At 38.4% G+C, this 19448-nt stretch overlaps 1 long non-coding RNA gene across 2 annotated transcripts in view; it reads right to left on the reverse strand.

The window, feature by feature from the left end:
- The window catches only part of LOC108390044 (uncharacterized), a 115367-nt gene that overhangs the window by 68692 nt on the left and 27227 nt on the right, over positions 1-19448 (reverse strand). Inside the window, exon 8 of one of the 2 annotated variants that reach the window (XR_012120540.1) lies at positions 18675-18937. The exons of the other annotated variant lie outside the window; for it this stretch is intronic. This is a non-coding gene — a long non-coding RNA (uncharacterized lncRNA). Of the gene's footprint in view, positions 1-18674; positions 18938-19448 lie in introns of those variants that run through there. 2 annotated transcript variants of the gene reach the window in all.

The raw sequence follows: 19448 nt of genomic DNA on the forward strand, positions 1-19448 counted from the left end.
GGAGCCCTTACCCTGGGAAATCTGGTGCTGTCTCCAGGCAGATAGCATCAGAATTGAGTTGAGTTCTCCAACACCCTGCTGGTGTTGGAGAATTGCTTGGTGTTAGTATGTGTGAGGAGACCCCCCCTCCCACAGCACACATTGGAATTGGGTCCAGGAACCTGAATGAAGTTATACTACTATTACTGCTATGTATAATATCATTATTGTTATTTGTAGATGTAGGAAAAGACTACACCTTAGCACTTACATATCTATAACTTTTTCTGAAGTGTTTTTATTTTTGTTTCCAAATATTTAATCTTTTTATTTTTCTCCTTCCCATCATCTATTTGTCTTTATGTATTACCCACTGCTATGATCTGTAATTCCTTTAATTTAGTTTTTAGTTCTATAAACATTGATACAAGGAAACCTCATAAAGTAGAGTCAGGAGAGTAGGAAGAGGAACCATTCCCATTCCACGTCAATCACAGGAAGAATTGTCAGTTGCAGATCTCAACAAAAGAATGGCCAACAGGAAAGTGTCATCGATTACAGGTCCCAACAGGGAAAGATGTACCTTGCATCTCCTGTAAGAAATGAACTACCCCTGCAACTCAGCCAATGAGAAACCATCATCACTGAACTCTTGCTTTTCTCCTTGGACTTTCTTTCAAAACAATCCCTCCCATCTCCCTCCTCCTCCTCCATAAAATAACATACTTGCCCTTTGTTAGACTTGCCTATGGTTTTTCCATAAATTGCATGTCCTGCATTGCACTTCTCTGCTATTCCCAAATAAACTCTTTTGTGCGGGTAAAATAACTAATAGTTTTCTTTTTAAGGTTAACAATTCTAAAATGATTTTTTCTTCCATTTTCCCTAGTTTTTTAGTTTGCTCAGCTTTCTTTTCAAGCCCTTCTTTTATCCAATTTTATTATCTCTGAGTTTTCTGATTCTAATTTATTCTGGTTTTTTTTCAGACTTTCTGGAAATATTTTAATTGGTTTTAGATTGTTTTTGAAATATTAATGGCTTTTTACCTGAATGTCACAAAAATAGTGTTCTGCTTAGTATTCTCTTTTCTTATAACAAATCCGTATGGGATGTGGTTAAAGCCCTTTGTTGCTATGCATGTTCAAGTGAGATGGGTTTACCTGCCCTTTTAGATGCCCTATACTCTACGTCACTGAGTCACTAGAATGATTTTCATTATTTCACAGTTTTAGGGCTTCCTTCAGTGTTGCTATTAAGAAATATTAGCAAATATGGCTTCATACTTGCCCCTTCTCTCCCCCTTTCTCCAACTTTTATCTGGACTTTATCTTTCTTTTGCTCCTGGAATACCTGTCCTGCTCAATTTGGATTCTACTTCCAATATTGGTTCCTCAGTGAAGGTCTTTGTCCAGAAAGGACACACCGGAGTGTTATTTTCAAGAGTTCACTGGACCCAGAACTCCCTGTCACCATCTAGCTTCCTACAGCTCCCTCTCTGTCATAGAAGCCCTGGTATTTGCAAACACCCTCCCAGTTTTGCCACTGTTCTCAGAGCGGCCTTTTGAACTTCCCACACTGAAAGGAACATGTTACTGTCTGACTTCTCTGACTCTCTGCCTTCCCCCACTGTCACCTGCAAAGTTACTCATAAAGCATTGTTCTTGTTGCTATTATTAGTTTGCTGTTTGAATTTCAGAGTCTGTGGAGTATCTCACTCTTCATTTTTTGCAGAATTTGCCATATATTTGTTGATGGTAGTGGCAGTGTTTCTTAATCTACATTTTTTTGTCAGTTTTTGAGGGGAATTTAGAGATTAAAAAGCTAGGTCATCACCATCTTGTTTTCTTTCATTGTATAAACTGCACATGAAGGACTCAAAAATTTCCTTTTCCTTCACCATTATCTTTTACAGGACCTCATACTCCACATATCAAACATATATGAGAACCATAATGACATACCATCTTATACTATTAGGATGGCTGTTATTTTAAAAAAAGAAAGGAAATAAGTGTTAGCAAAGATGTGGAGAAATTGGGACCTTTGTGTGCTGTTAGTGAGAATGTAAATGGCATGGCAGCTATGGAAAGTGGTTCCTCAAAACTGAAAAGAAAATTACCATATGATCCAGAAATTACATCTCTGGAAATTGGAAGTGTGTCAAAGAGATATTTGTAAAACCCATGTTTATAGCAATATTTTTCACAATAGCTAAAAGATGGACACAAGACATGTCCATCAGTGGCAGAATGGATAAACAAAATGTGGTATATACATAAAATGGAAAAATATTCAACCTTATAAAAGAAGGAAGTTCTGACACATGCTACAATGTGGATGAAACTTGAGGACATTATACTGTGTGAAATAAACCAGTCACAAAAAACACAAATACTGCTTGATTCCACTCATATATGGTACCTACCGAGAATAGTCAGATTCATTCCGACAGAAAGTAGAATGGCTGTGGCGAGGGTTGGGGGAGGGAGGAATGGGGAGCTGTTTAAGGGGTGGAGAGTTTCAGGTTTGCAAGATGAAACAGTTATGCAGATGGCTTGTACAACAATGTGAAGGTACTTAACACTAATGAATTTTTTTTTTTAATTTTTATATCCCAGAGCTGATATGGCCTCCATTGTTCCCTCTCAATGTGAACGTTCCCTCAGCATGTCCGTCTGTTAGGCCCCAAGACAGAAATAAACGGGATGAAAAGGAGAGAGGGCCCCCCAGAGACGACTTGGAGTTGATCAGATAGAACCAGAGAGCCAGAAATGACTCAGAGTGTTAATCAGATGATGCCACAGGGTCCAAGAGGGACTCAGGAAATGTGCAGGGTCCCCCCAGATAAGAAACATCAGAAGCACAGGCACAGCACAGCCCCTGTCCCCATTTCACCAATCAGAAAAGGCCTAGAGAGTGGAGAGCTGTCAATCAAGAGCCTCTCTGCTCTGCCGAAACCATATAAAAGAAGCCCCAGAATGAGCTTCCAGGCCTTTCTCACCTTAGGCAGGCCTGCTGTTACTCTATGCTGAGTGCATTAAAACTCACTTTGCTCTTTTGACTTTGGTTCTCATCTCACTACTTCCCTGTGACACGGAGTCGAGTTCCTCCTTCCTTCCTTCCTTCCTAACACATCTACTCAGTGTCTAAAGCCAAGAAGAAGTCTAAGAGTCATTCTTAACTAGTAAAGTGGCTATGACATTTCTCTGCAGGAATATTTTTCAACTTCCTGACCTCTTGGTCATTGGGCCAGTAATTAGTGAGCACCTTTCATCCCCATGACATGACATGACACAAACAGTTTTTGAGAAAGAATCACAGAAATGCCTTTGCTCAACCAACAGTGTTATTTTTTGGAATCCAGAAATGACTTTGAGCTATAGTTGGACTAATGGATGCTTTAAAATGAAATCCCACCCTGTGATTCTAGATGGTTCCTAAATCTACCCACTTCTCTCCATCAGCATTGCTTTAATCTTCATTCTCTTACCTACATTGTTTGTCTCCCTTCCACCAATGTATATAACAACTCAATTACCATACTTCAGCCAGAGTACTCTAAAATAGAATAGATCACATTATGTCCTCAAAAAAGTCCAAATGCCCTAAACAGGCTTACAGACAAGCCCTACAAAATCTGGTCACTGGTGATTTCTCACCACTCCACCCACCCTCACCATGGCCCAGTCATAGTGCAGCCCCTGAGGCTGCTCTGGGCTCCAGGTGAATCAGGCACTCATGGTTTTGAGAAATGTTCATACAGTTCAAGGCCATGGCCCTTTAGCCCTTTTGCACTAATCAGTTGTAATCTTCATTAAATGCCTTTTGATTTGTGCCTCAAAGTCTTTAGCCATGATTCACCAGGCCTAGCAAGTACATTAATATCAAGAAAGAAGCTATAACAAGCTTTTAACAATATAACTCCCCAGAAAAACAGAACATATTTCAGTTTCTGAAATGTTCAACTTTTTAAAATGTAATAATGAAGATAATTTGATCTTTCAGACATTCCAATCACGTTTTCCCATAATCTGTTCTCTCATGCTATTGGCCTTAGTCTTTCTTCATATGTGAGTAATAAAGAATAACAATAAAAATTCCATCCCTCATGTTCAATTCCACATTACTCTGACTCAGAAGGTTTTTTTTGCGACTTTGTCTTATTCCTTAGGTTCTATATTTTTTCCTTTCATCATTTTTCCATTAATCTCCAAGTCCTCCCCTTAAAGCTCAGGGTTAATGTGCCTCACAGAGGACAGCAAGGAATGGAGCTTCCTGGCAATTCTTGTACTCCACTGGACCTGCTTGAGAATAGAATAAAGAGAAAGAATATATCAAACAAATCAGGAAATTGGTTAAAGTTCCTGGGCAAATAAAGCTCCCAAACTCAATAATAAACAGTTGCTTTACAAAGTTCCTTTTTTCTGACAGCACTCTTGGAACTGACAGGTGGCATTCAAATCTTCTTCCTAATTCCCCATTCTCAGATTCCCCTGAAATCATGCCGTGACCTTCCCTACCCTGAAATAACTCAGGGAGGCACAGACCCATGCAAGAGATTTTAATGGCTGTCTCTAGGTGTATGTGGGGAGAGAAAGAGAGAGAGAGAGAGAGAGAGTAGGGGTAGGGTGTGTTCTGTGTTGGTGATTGGATCTTAAGGGTGGGGCATCTTCGCGTGGTAGAATTTGCCTTCACATCCAATCTCAAAATTTTAAATTCTACCTGGCATTCAAAACTCTTATCGTTGGGCCTGGCATTTCACTCTTGATCCAGTATTTCCAACCATAGTTGAGATATTTCTGTATGAGGTTCCTGCCTGTCCATAAACGTTGACTTTCTAAATTCATCCTTCCCCATCAAAAGCCCCTACTTTTTACTTGTGTATTACTATTCTCCCAGACACCCAGGACCAAGTTATCCGACTAAGCACCTAATATGTGCCTCTGTGATATGTGCTGGGAACAGAAACAATGAGTATAATCCTTACCCACAATATGTTCCCAGTCCAGCCAGGGAAAGTGATAAATAAACCAGAGGGTGGGCCCCAAAGTCCAGAAAGAGTTACACTGTGATCCCCATTTACTTTTCCCTTCCCTTCATCCCTGATATTCAACCTTCACCAAGTGCTGCTACATTTAATGCAAAGTATAGAGGCTTCATCACTGACACATCTTTTCAACTTGAAATCCTCAAATGGCCGTTCCCGTGTTCTCCTGCATTCAATCAGTGCCTCTTTGCTGTCATCTCACAGGTCCACTCCTCCTCTTCATCAGCTCCTGCCTGTAGCACTCTAGCCCCTCCTCCTTTCATTCCTTCCACTTCTTCCAGTCCGTCCAGGTCATCAGATTGGATTTCCTATAATGCTATGTTCCCAAAGCTATTCCCTGACTCAGGGACCTAGTGTGGACTTGATCCTGTCCACAGGGGGAGCCTTCAAGGGGCCCTCAATCCAGGCTTGCTCTAGCTCACCAAGCTCATCTCCCACTAATTGCCAAGAATCTCCTCAGGGCTGGGAGCCAAGGCTCATTTCCAAATGTGTGCCTTTAATGAGCACTTGTCCCTGCCAGCTCCTGTGAATCTATTCCAATTCTGACTGGATTTTTAAGGAAAACTTCATGTTCCATTTCTTTTCCTTTCTGCTGTGACTAAACCTAATTCCTCCTTCTCTGACTTCACCCAGAGCTACTCCAGAATCCCCAGATCACCCAAGGCCCAAAGGGTCTGTTTAGCAATGGTTCTTCTGTCTGCTATGTGGTGGAGGTGCACAAGCTATCAATGCCTTTTTATCTTTTTCGTTGTCTAAATTCTTCTAGGAAATGTTGGGTTTCCAAATTGAAAAAAAAGAAATGGCTCAGTTTAAAAGGCACAAACATTTTTGAACTTCAGATATTTGAGACAATATCAGGTACCTTTCAGGTTACAAATGGAATCAAGAACACACTGCCCTACAAAGCCAGCCCCTACAAAAGTTATTACAGCAGCCATCTCTGCCATCCCTTTTGCTGCCTCCTTTCCTCCTCCGACTGGCATTTCTCTCCTAGCACATTTAAGATCTTACCCTCCCTATCAAAACATACTCTCACAAAAGGATCTCATAAGCAGGATATAATAAAATGAGTCCTGGACTAAGAGTTTCAAGATCTGTGTTCTGGTACTAGTTCTAATGGAAAGAGTCAACATCAAGAGAAGTCACTTCACCTCTCTGCCTCATTCTTTTTGTGAAAAAGGAAAATTGAATGAGATAATTCCTAAGGTTTCCCCCCAGCTCTAATATTTACGTACATGGCACTGCACACACGGTGATAATTAACCCACAATTAATAAATAAGCCCTAAGTTGTTCTTCTTAAAGTACCTTTATTTTATCAAATCTAACGCTCTAAGCAAAATAAAAAAATCTAACTGATATTTTCTCCAGCTCTTCTAGAGAAAAAAATTGGGGAAAGGAAAAAAGTGAACATGAACCTAACAGAGAGCTTCCTCTCGTAGGTCAACCTGGCTGCCCGTGGTGATCACTCCATGGCAATAACATAAATATTAGGTTAAAAAAGAAGAAGTCAAAGGTTAATAGTTCAGTCATATAAGAACAAGAATTCAAACAGAACTTTAATTTCAAAGCATCCATTGGTCCAACTACAGCTCAAAGTTATTTGGGGGTCCATAAACAACACTAAAGGACATTTCTGTAATTCCTTTCATGCCATGTCCAGTCATGCCATGGACATTGTAGGAGCTCACTAATTATTTGTCCAACGGCCAGGAGGTCAGGAAGTTAAAAAAAAAATCCTGAATAGAAATGTCACAGCCAAGTTCCTTTTTCCGAACATCAAAAAAGGCCAGTGGAAGCAGGTGTTTGGCCTCTGAAGAACAGCCTCCAGAGAAGTCGTAACCCAATGGATGAGTAATACCTCCCAGAAAATGAAAGACTCAGTGACCCCCAGGGGAGAGCCCAGATCCAACATCCCGGCCAAAGGTAAAGGGCAAAACATTACGTATTTCACTGAAGTGACAGGTACAGCAACTACCCAGAAAAGCCATCTTGTTGAATCCGATCTTTCTTTATCATCCCTTATGTTACAGGGGTGAGCTCACGAGCATAAAACAAAGGAAGTTATGAGAGAATATTTCCAATCAAGAAGCACCCAGTGAAGTATGTAATTAGGTGGAAAACTGTCAGTGACTTTTCATTGTGTCTGCACAGGACAGGACATTGTTTTAATGGTTTTATATAAATAGGAAAAGACAATTTGGTAACTGACTTAGTACAACAGTAGACAATGTAGAAAAGATATTTCTGGAGGCAACAAGGCATTGAGTGCAATCTTAGGGTGCCAAACTCTTAGAGGTATTGAACAGAGTTGATTAGAAATTATCCTTTAAATATGTATTTTAAAATAACATTGATTTTCCAGGTATTATAAAATTGGTTGACCTGATAGCAAACGACCAAGTCCATCTCTTCTATTTCCAACAAGAAGCCACTTTTTCTTCATTCTAGAGAACTTTGAAGAAAGTTTCTCTGGGCAGTCTTGCAAAACCAGATGCAAAGTATTAAAGGAGGGCAGGAAATCAGGAAAGGCCTTAAATCTAAGACAAATGCTTCCACCCTCTTTCTTCATCAACAACATAAATGCCACTCTGCCCTACAAATTAAATTCCCCTATAATCTCAACTGTAAATTTTTAAGAAGTTCAGGAATTTTATTGCATGTAAGTCTCCCTACAATAAGTAAATCATTGACTACAGGTTAGAAATACTTCATATGAAGTGCTTGCTGAATATCAGGAATTGACCTTGGCGGCTCTATACTGTCTCAGTGTCAGAGAAGGGAAAGAAATGAGGGGACATCAAAATTATGAAGCAGAAAGTAATGATATGACAACATTGTGTTATGACATCATGTTAGAACTTCCTGTTCCAACCTAAGAAGCAGTAACAAAGTAGTGAAGAAGTCTGGAGAAACAGCAGAGGCAGAAGTGAACAAGAACTGGAGCTAGGTAGCAGGGGTGCCCTGTCCTTTCTTCCTCTCCCTCTTTCACTGCTTTGACCCCTTGTTTTTGTAACCCATGCCAAAATTAACTACTATTAGTTGTATTGCAAATAGACTCATCTAGAATATAGACGTTAGTGAAGGGAACAGGGCAGGACGTAATACTTCACAATATGAATTCACTTTGTAACAAACAAAGGCAGAAAACTAGTAACTAAGAGCAGAAAAGACTACATAATACGCAAGTAATTGTTTAGATACTCTTCACCCCTTAATTTGACCACTTCAGCTTTGAAGGGAAAAGTGATACTCACTCAACAAATATTTGGTTTAGCCATTACAAAGGTGAACTCCCCTAATGAGATTTGTACATTAACAACAACAAAAAATATTCAGACTTTTCTTCCTAAAAAATGTTGTTTTCTGGCTTCCATAACATTATCCTTCCATCATTCTCTCAACTTTCTAGCCATATCATTTATATGTCCATTTCAGTGTTTTTCATTAGTTTTTCCAAACTTCTTACACTTATGCAAGTTACCCTTAAGGGAACATATTATTTTTTTAATTGTATTATTATTATTTTCTTGGTATCATTAATCTACAATTATATGAAGAACATTATATTTACTAGACTCCCCCATCACCAAGTCCCCCGCACAAACCCCATTACGGTCACTGTCCACCAGCGTAATAAGATGCTGTAAAATAACTGCTTGTCTTCTCTGTGTGGCACAGCCCTCCCCATGCACCCCCCGCCACACTGTACATGCTAATCATAAGACTCCCTTTCTTTTTCCCCACCCTTATCACTCCCTTCCCACCCATCCTGTGTTCATTTGGTAACTGTTAGTCCATTCTTGGGTTCTGTGATTCTGCTGTTGTTTTGTTCCTTCAGTTTTTCTTTGTTCTTATACTCCACATATGAGTGAAATCACTTCGTACTTGTCTTTCTCCATCTGGCTTATTACACTGAGCATAATACCCTCTAGCTCCATCCATGTTGTTGCAAATGGTAGGATTTGTTTTCTTTTTATGGCTGAATAATACTCCATTGTGTATATGTACCACCTCTTCTTTATCCATTCATCTACGATGGACACTTAGGTTGCGTCCATATCTTGGCTATTGTAAATAGTGCAGCGATAAACATAGGGGTGCATCTGTCTTTTTCAAACTGGAGTTCTGCATTCTAAGGGTAAATTCCTAGAAGTGGAATTCCTGGGTCAAATGGTATGTCTCTTTTGAGCTCTTTGAGGAACCTCCATATTGCTTTCCACAATGGTTGAACTAATTTACATTTCCACCAGCAGTGTAGGAGGATTCCCTTTCTCCACAACCTCACCAACATTTGTTGTTGTTTGTCTTTTGGATGGTGGCGATCCTTACTGGTGTGAGGTGATATCTCATTGTGGTTTTAATTTGCATTTTTCTGATGACTAGCGATGTGGAGCATCTTTTCATGTGTCTGTTGGCCATCTGAATTTCTTCTTTGGAGAACTGTCTGTTCAGCTCCTCTGCCCATTTTTTAATTGGATTGTTTGCTTTTTGTTTATTGAGGTGCATGAGCTCTTTATATATTTTGGATGCCAACCCTTAATCGGATCTTTCATTTATTAATATATTCTCCCATACTGTAGGATACCTTTTTGTTCTATTGATGGTGTCTTTTGCTGTACAGAAGCTTTTCAGCTTGATATAGTCCCACTTGTTCATTTTTGCTTTCATTTCTCTTGCCCAGGGAGATATATTCATGAAGAAATCGCTCATGTTTATGTCCAAGAGATTTTTGCCTATATTTTTTTCTAAGAGTTTTATAGTTTCATGACTTACATTCAGGTCTTTGATCCATTTTGAATTTACTTTTTTGTATGGGGTTAGACAGTGATCCAGTTTCATTCTCTTACATGTAACTGTCCAGTTTTGCCAGCACCAACTGTTAAAGAGACTGTCATTTCCCCATTGTATGTCCATGGCTCCTTTATCATGTATTAATTGACCATATATGTCTGGGTTAACGTCTGGAGTCTCTTATTCTGTTCCACTCGTCTGTGGCTCTGTTCTTGTACAAGTACCAAATTGTCTTGATTACCATGGCTTTGTAGTAGAGCTTGAAGTTGGGGAGCGAGATCCCCCCCCCCACTTTATTCTTCCTTCTCAGGATTGCTTTGGCTATTTGGAGTCTTTGGTGGTTCCATATGAATTTTTTAACTATTTGTTCCAGTTCATTGAAGAATGTTGTTGGTAATTTGATAGGGATTGCATCAAATGGGTATATTGCTTTGGGCAGGATGGCCATTTTGACCATGTTAATTCTTCCTAGCCAATAGCATGGGATGAGTTTCCATTTGCTAGTGTCCTCTTTAATTTCTCTTAAGAATGTCTTGTAGTTTTCAGGATATGGGTCTTTCACTTCCTTGGTTAGGTTATTCCTAGGTATTTTATTCTTTTTGATGCAATTGTGAATGGAATTGTTTTCCTGATTTCTCTTTCTATTAGTTCATTGTTAGTGTATAGGAAAGCCACAGATTTCTGTGTGTTAATTTTATATCCTGCAACTTTGCTGTATCTTGATATCAGTTCTAGTAGTTTTAGAGTGGAGTATTTAGGGTTTTTTATGTACAATATCATGTCATCTGCAAATAGTGACAGTTTGACTTCTTCTTTACTGATCTGGATTCCTTATATTTCTTTGTTCTGTCTAATTTTCATGGCTAGGACCTCCAATACTATATTGAAGAACAGTGGGGAGAGTGGGCATCCCTGTCTTGTTCCTGATCTCAGAGGAGATGCTTTCAGCTTCTCACTGTTCAGTATGATGTTAGCTGTGGGTTTTTCATATATAGCCTTTATTATGTTGAGGTACTTGCCCTCTATACCCATTTTGCTGAGAATTTTTATCATGAATGGATGTTGAGTTTTGTTGAATGCTTTTTCAGCATCTATGGAGATGATCATGTGGTTTTTGTCCTTCTTTTTGTTGATGTGGTGGATGATGTTGATGGATTTTCGAATGTTGTACCATCCTTGCATCCCTGGGATGAATCCCACTTGGTCATGGTGTATGATCCTTTTGATGTATTTTTGAATTCAGTTTGCCAATATTTTGTTGAGTATTTTTGCATCCACATTCATCAGGGATATTGTGCTATAATTTTCTTTTTTGGTGGGATCTTTGCCTGGTTTTGTTATTAGGGTGATGCTGGCTTCATAGAATGAGTTTGGAAGTATTCCCTCCTCTTCCATTTTCTGGAAAACTTTAAAGAGAATGGGTATTATGTCTTCTCTGTATGTCTGATAAAATTCCAAGGTAAATCCATCTGGCCTGTGGGTTTTGTTCTTGGGTAGTTTTTTAATTACCACCTCAATTTTGTTGCTGGTATTTGGTCTGTTTAGATTTTCTGTTTCTTCCTTGGTCAGTCTTGGAAGGTTGTATTTTTCTAGGAAGTTGTCCATTTCTTCTAGGTTTTCCAGCTTGTTAGCATATAGGTTTTCATAGTATTCTCTAATAATTCTTTGTATTTCTGTGGGGTCCATCGTGATTTTTCCTTTCTCGTTTCTGATTCTGTTGATGTGTGTTAATTCTCTTTTTCTCTTAATAAGTTTGGCTAGAGGCTTATCAATTTTGTTTATTTTCTAAAAGAACCAGCTCTTGGTTTCATTGATTTTTTCTATTGTTTTATTCTTCTCAATTTTATTTATTTCTTCTCTGATCTTTATTATGCCCCTCCTTCTGCTGCCATTAGGCCTCATTTGTTCTTCTTTTTCCAATTTCAATAATTGTGACTTTAGACTATTAATTTGGGATTGTTCCTCCTTCTTTAAATATGCCTGGATTGCTATATACTTTCCTCTTAAGACTGCTTTTGCGACGTCCCACAAAAAGTTGGGGCTTTGTGTCATTGTTGTCATTTGTTTCCATATATTGCTTGATCTCTATTTGAATTTGGTCATTGATCCACTGATAATTTAGGAGCATGTTGTTAAGCCTCCATGTGTTTGTGAGCCTTTTTGCTTTCTTTGTACAATTTATTTATAGTTTTATACCTTTGTGGTCTGAAAAGTTGGTTTGTTAGAATTTCAATCTTTTGCCAGTATTAAACTAGCAATTAAATATTACATTAAATTATGTTTTTTTGTAGATGTTATCAAGTTTCCCATTATTCCTAATTTGCTGAATTAAAAAAAATTATGAATAGGTGTTAGATTTTATTAAATGCTTTTTCTGTGTCATTTGGCATGAGCATATGATTTTTCTTTGTAGCCTCTTGATTTGGTGGATCATACTGATTGATTTTCAAGTTTCAAATGAGCCTTGCTCACTTGGAATAAATACCACTTGGTCATTGTATAATTCCTTTTTTATACAATGTCAGATTTGATTTGGTAATATTTTTGTTGAGAAGTTTTGCATCTGTATTGGTCTATGGGTTTTGTTTCTTATGATATCTTTATCTGTTTTTGGTATTAGAGTAATGCTGGCCTTATGGAGTGAGGTAAGAAATATTCTCTTTGCTTCTAACTTTTTTAAGAACTCAATGTCATATCTATGTCTGGTTCTGATGCTTGCTTTACCTTCTCAGGCTATGTGTTCTTGCCTTTTGGCGTGCTGTGGAATTTTTTGTTGGAAGTACATTATGTTGGATAATAAGAACTAAAGTAAATAGAGCCCCACTGTGAGGATTTCTCTAATACAGAGTTGGGCTGTATCTGCTGTTGCTAAATGTGCCAGGCACTTTAAATTCCTCCAGGGCCCGAATTGTTGTCCTGGCTCTTGACTTTGGGTTTCCCTAAGTACTTCTCCTCAGAAAGAGTCTGTGTCTTGCAATTCTTTGTGCTGTAATCTGCTGTTCTCATACTGGGGTCTCATTGATGTGGGGATATTTAGCAAGCCTTTATCTATGGTCTGAGATCTTCCACAAATGGTTTTTCATAGCTTCTCCCCTTGCCCTCACCTCCTTTAGGGAGCCAGGATGGCTAGTCAGGCATGGAGTCCCAGGGTTCTAGAACAAACTCTGGCAGAGTCTTTTTCTTCTGGAGGCCTTTGTTAGGCAGAAGACGCTGAGATATTTCTCAAGCATTCATCTTTTCCTCCCCCTGCCAGAGGCACAGGGGAGTTTCCCAGTTCTTCAAAATTACCATTTAGATGCTCCTACAAGTCTATATTGCCAGTGGCTTCTCTTCTAGAGAGGTTGATTTGGGATGGGACTCTGGATTTGCTTGATTCTTCAGATCTGGGTGGTGGTTTGTCCTGCAAACTCAGTTCTATCATAGGGATCAAGAAAAGTTACTGATTTTCAGTTTTTCAGCTTTTTCTTGTTATAAAGACAGGGTAAGAATTCCAAGTTCCTTACATGTCTTAGCTGAAACTCTAAGTCCACTTTTAATGACCTATTTACCTTATTTTATTAACTTCTAATCTATTGCTCCTTAATGGGGCACGACAAATCTCTACCATGTTTCACCCGTTCTTTTTCCCCTCATTTCCAGCTTCCTACTCCCACATGTCCCCTTTGGGCCTCTGTGAGAACTTCTTTTCTATCTTTGTTTTTTTTCTTATACAGTAACTTTATGTTTTTTTTCTTAATTAGATCTTTGATTCTTCTTGAATTCTTTTCAGTGGAAGAAGTGAGATAACCATTTTTGTTTTTGCCCAAATGCCTTGTCAATTTTCGGATAAATCTATCTTTTCCCCACTGATGTAAAATACTTTTCTTTTCTACACTAAATTAAAAGATATATTTGATCTATTTCTGAACTCTCAAATTTGTTCCATTGATTTGTTGGTTTAGTCCTGTGCAGTCCAATTTTTTCATATGTTTCACAGCTTTGTGGGTTACTGAGAAACATGGTATTTTAAAAATAGTATTAGCGACATAGATTAGATTAAGATATCTTTTTAATATTTACTTTGCCTCTAAGAACAAGTATCTTTTTATTTATTCATCTTGTATCTCTTAGTAAAATGTTAAAATATTTTTTCACATAGATCCAACATACTTCTTATACTTATTTTGACTATCTTTTCATTATATCTTCAGTAGTTATTATTTGTATATAGGAAAGCAATTGATTTTGGGGAATTCATTTTGTAACCAAAGATTCTATAGAATCATCTCATTGTGACTCATAGTTTGCTAATTGTCTCTTTTGGGCTTATGATTATATATCATTTCCAAATAATGATAATTTTGCCTTTTCCTTTCTATTTTTTGCCTCTTTTATTTCTCTTGCCTAATGACAATGGCCAATCTTTTTTAGACTAATACTAATAGAACACACTTTATTGTAATAGACTATTTTTTTTACCATAATTATCTCATTTTTTTTGTTAAAGTGTAAAGTCCTTGAGGCAAGGACTTTTATTTCTAATGCCTAATATAACATAGGCAGAAAATAGGTACTCAGAAGATAGCTGTTGAGTCAGTAGACAAATACCCCACCAAGACACATTAGCCTATGCAAATTATCCTTGAATGTCACAGGGACAGCAAAAGTATTTCTTGGTAAGATTCATGAAAGTATGGTGTGATCTAGAATCTATGATTCTTGACCACAGCTGAACTATATCCTCTTGGTGTATTTTAGGTCAGTTGGAGCAAGGGAATACTCCTGCCCAAGCCCATCTTTTAGGCATGACTGTCCTGGAAGACGGAGCTTTAAAGTTTTAAAGGATATATACAGAAGTAGCAGAAGAGAAGTTGAAGTGCTTTGTAGATTTCATACAGCCACTTGCTGCACAAATTTCATGATGTCCTCACAGAAACAGCCATAACATTCCCTGGTTCCTGGATGGGACTCTACCAGTGGTCTTGTGTCAGGAGTAGAAAGATTGGAGGCAGTAGCTTAGCTTTTCTGTGCATAGTAAATATTAGGCTCTTTGAAGAATGTGGAGAGGTAAACGTAAATCTAAGGCGGCTGTAAGAATTCTATTAGTGGGGCCTGTCTGGAACATGGTGAGGGTAACAGAGCATCAGAAATGGGAGGTTGAAAAAGACAGTTCCTGTTCGGAATGGACCAGTGAGGGTAGCAGTTGTAGTAAATAAACCAAATACACTTGCATTCTTGGGTTATGAACAGGTGCCAAAGCAGTCACAGTTTGATGGGCTCTTAAATAAATGTGCAGACTTGAAACCCAAGGACTTTGGCTAGTGGCCTGACAAGCACGTGCTCTGGCTCGGTACTGGCTCCTATAACCCTAGTATGGCGGCCCAAGAATAGTGCTCTCATTTTCAACTCTATTCCAGTAAGTCCTTTATCATGCATCTCTATTTCAGAGAAGACTGCATCTAACTTTTCCATTAGAAAAATGAATATTATGATGGATTTCATTTCTCCATTGAAGTTAATTAGCCATGGACAATAATACTAAGCACGGCATCTAGTAGAAAGAAAAGCAGAGAGATGTTGTTCATAAATTGCCCTGGGGAAGGAGAGATCACGGCTCATTTGAGGAACCCAGGCTTTTGATTAGCTGTGCTACTTGAGGCACGTAGGATGTTCATAGATTCCAGCAACTCATTCCCAAATGGGGTTTGTTCTTTTATTTGTTCTTTCATGAATGAGTGTGTATCATATTGAAGGCATATCATGCAGAGAACTAGAGACTGAAACATGAATAGACCATCTAACAGGCTGGTGTGGATAATGTGTCATTTTCTTTTCATTATATAATATATAAAAATAATTTTGGTGGTGGGCCTCTATGGAAAACTTAAAGGAGCAATGACCCTTCTTCCCAGGAAAAAGAACACAAGCCCCTAATTTTCCATACAGTTTTAGGTGATGCACAGCCACCTGATGCATGTCTTTGGAGGGCCTTAGGTTGAGACATTCCACCAGGCCTACAGTAGCCCTCAGGACTGATGGCAGAAGACTGTGAGCATCATGCATCAGGCTAGTGAATACCATGATCTCTGACCATTCACTTTTATAACCTATCTGTCCCTCTTCACCTTTTAATTTGAACTCCTAAGTATTTCCTTCTCTATGATAGTATAATACTACTGAACACAGGTGAGGGCTTAATTGAGGATGGAGACCGAGTATTTTGAAATATTACCATTTGTAGTTATGTGTTTCTATAGCAGCCTTCTGTCTGAAAGAGCTAAAACAATTTTGGTTGGATTGATCCACAGTCTTGCTTAGGATCCTGTGGCTTCTTAATGGCCAAGCCAGAACACAGAATTCCTAGTCCCCAGGTCTGTGCCCTTACAGCTGGCTTGGCTCTTATTCCAGGCCCTGACTCCATCACTGGCTTACCTTCTGTCCTGAAAACTTCATCTAAGTTCTAACAGGCACTCTTTCTCAAGGGAGTTAAGAATTTGTTTGCCAGAGATGTTTAGAGACAAATACGGGGTTACTGAGCTGTTTTCATGATTAAAATGAATACGTTCATACAGTGTTTCTCCACCACACATACACACACAATTTTAAAGGCAAATTTTTTTTTTCAAGTAAGAGATAAAAATGAAAATTTTTTGGGTGATTCTCAGATGACTAAAATGATTTTTTTTTGGAAAAAACCCACAGTTTTCTGGAAAAAAACTTTTCCTTTTTATGAAGTAGGTCACTGGTGTTGCCCAGATAAAACTAAAAATGCAGAAACTGAGAAAGGACATGCTGACAGATTCACAACCTCAGGGTCCAAATGGCACCACAAAGATTTCTCACATTTTTGAACTTTCAAAAGACCCTGAAGATTGCTTTTATTGCGTATTTCAAGGAGTCATCTGTCTTTTTACAGAGTTAGTATATATTCAAAACTTTAAATAATTTTTTTCCCTGTGTCAGTGGACCAGTGGACTTCACCCACTGTAGTGGCCAGTAGGAAATTTACAAGGTTCAAATGGAAGAAAGAGTCTTGGCAGTCCTGAAGCCTGCTGCATCTGAGGCCATGGAAACTACAGTAGGTGGGCATTTCTTGTTATGTGTGTTCTTCCTACCTCAGCCAAGAATAATCAGTGCCATATATCATCCTAGATGACACATCCTTTTTAAGGATCTTCCTTTCTACTTGTTGATACAGTGTCATTTAACATTTTTATTATATTTCAATTGAGACTCCATAAAGAGGAAGGCTTCCTTCAAATCCATATTTCTGCCTGTGAGTAAGAGTGAGAGGCAAGATATGAAGGAACAGTGTTTGCCTGAGGTAAAGCACTATGGTAACGAGTGAAAGAAGTGGCTTAAGCCATTTGATACTTAATATAAAGTACACAGAACTTGATATAGGGAAAGTGTCCAACATAATCAATTATTACTATTAGTTCTCCTACCCCTACTGCCCCTACTGCTTTTCAAATAAGATTTACAAAAAGTACTGTCATAATTCATACCCATCATAATGGAAATACTCCTGAGGGTATTTTCACATTTATTGTGAAAGATGCTTCAATTTCCAAAAGAATATGGGTCATCCTAGTAAGAACTCAAGAGTAGAGGAACCCCTAATTTTAAATAAACCTGACAGTGGCATTTTCCCAAGTGTTTTGGAGCATACTGATGGCATCTCTTAGAAGGATTTTTAATACTCAGGATTAGGAGTAAGCATACTATTTCCTCAGAAGTTAATCTAAAGAATTAGATTTGGACTAGAGAACAATCTAGGCTTTTATATTTTCAGATGAGGTTGATAGTGGTGGTGGGGAAGTAGAGTGAGTGCTGTGAATGATCAGTGGTTCTCAGATTTGTGTGCCTAAGAGTCATTTGGTGTGCTGGTAAAAAATGTAGGTTTCTAGAAGCTCCCAGATATTTTGATTGAGATGGTAGAGAGTGGGGACCAGGAAACTATATTGTCAAGAAGTCCCCCATCTAATTTTGATCAGCTGATTCATGTTCTGCACTGTGAAACACTGGAGATCCGATCTTGACTTTGACTTGTATACTAATGCTTCCAGATTCTACTCTCAATAATAATAAATTATAAAATACACTCATTCTGTATCCCTGGGTGGTGGTAGTAGTCTTTTCAAACCATAATATGTCAACATGCTTGGTTTTAAAAGTAAGTAAAACAAAATCTGAATTTCACTAAAAAATTCAAGTGATACAACTGCAGCATGACTATTGACATTACAATAAACATTTTAGTGTCGTGCAAACACAGAAAGTGTTTTTACTAAAATTTAATAGTATATGAACTACTTTCCTCCACCAAAAAAATGACCCATTTCCAAAACATAGCTCATTAGTATCCAAACTTTCATGATTCTCGGGTTATGTTTTAAGGATCTTCCTTTCTACTTGTTGATACAGTGTCATTTAACATTTTTATTGTATTTCAATTGAGACTCCATAAAGAGGAAGGCTTCCTTCAAATCCATATTTTCTGACTTGTTGTATTTATGCATTACAACCTATAATCTCCTAGTTTATATCAACTCTTCACCTACATTGGTCTATATTACAAACCAACCTCAAAATTAACATAATTCCAATAAAACATAAGAGCATAATACTTTTGATCAATAATAGGACAGAACTTAAATACAGTTTTCACACAGAAGTCACTTAATGTATGACAGAAAAACTACTTGATTAATGGTATTCCCTATCATATTACCTCAGAGATGACAGATACCTTCCTTTCCATACTTAGGCAGACATCATTCATGGATCATAGTATTTTCCAGCTGTAGCTCCAGGGAAAAGGGTGTTCCCTGTCAGGGCCAAATCCCTAATGAATCCGATGAAACTGAAATAAGTCAAGGGAAAGGACAGGTTGGGAGAAAGGCTTTTATTTCTTACAGTCAGTAGTCAGGCTCCCATCCATCAGTCCCCTCCGGCCACGATGTGCGCTCTGCTTCCCGGCCTGCCCCTCCTGGGAGGAGGAACTCCATGGGCGGGTCCTCGATGACTGGCAAATGCCACACCAGTTACACACCAAGAACAGAGGGGAGGAGAGAATGGCTGTTTTCTCTCTACCGCTTTCCCCAGATTGACGTCAAGGCTCTGCAGTAGTGAACACCTGTTGATACGTAAATGGACTAAGTCCAGATGGGAGAATTCTGAAAATCCTGCCAATTGCCCCACACAGCTAAATCAGGTGCCACCTCAGAATCCTTATCAACAAAGATAGTACCGATCTATCATGGCTGGCTTGAGGATGGAATTGTATCGGCCATACTTGGCCCACATCAAACAAAAAGCACCCCTTCCTATCATGTATGCACACATTCTTTCTCCATCTCCTTCAGAGAGAATTACTTAAAAGAGAAATACATAAAAGAAAATTAAAATATCCATATAACTCACAATGAAGTAAAGTCTTGGTATAATGCCCTGTTTCACCATAAATTAAATGAGAAGTCCTTGCTCTTAAAAGGAAGCATGGGACTCCATGCCTTTTAATTCTTTTTCTAGAGATTCTCCCGTTAATGACACATTTGTTCATAAAATTAAACATAAACATAAACACAGATAGTTTAGATCCATCTATTCTTAAGAAGACAGTGATTCCAACCCACATTTTCAAATTT

Source organism: Manis javanica, chromosome 8 (assembly GCF_040802235.1).
Source record: "Manis javanica isolate MJ-LG chromosome 8, MJ_LKY, whole genome shotgun sequence".
Classification (NCBI taxonomy): domain Eukaryota; kingdom Metazoa; phylum Chordata; class Mammalia; order Pholidota; family Manidae; genus Manis; species Manis javanica.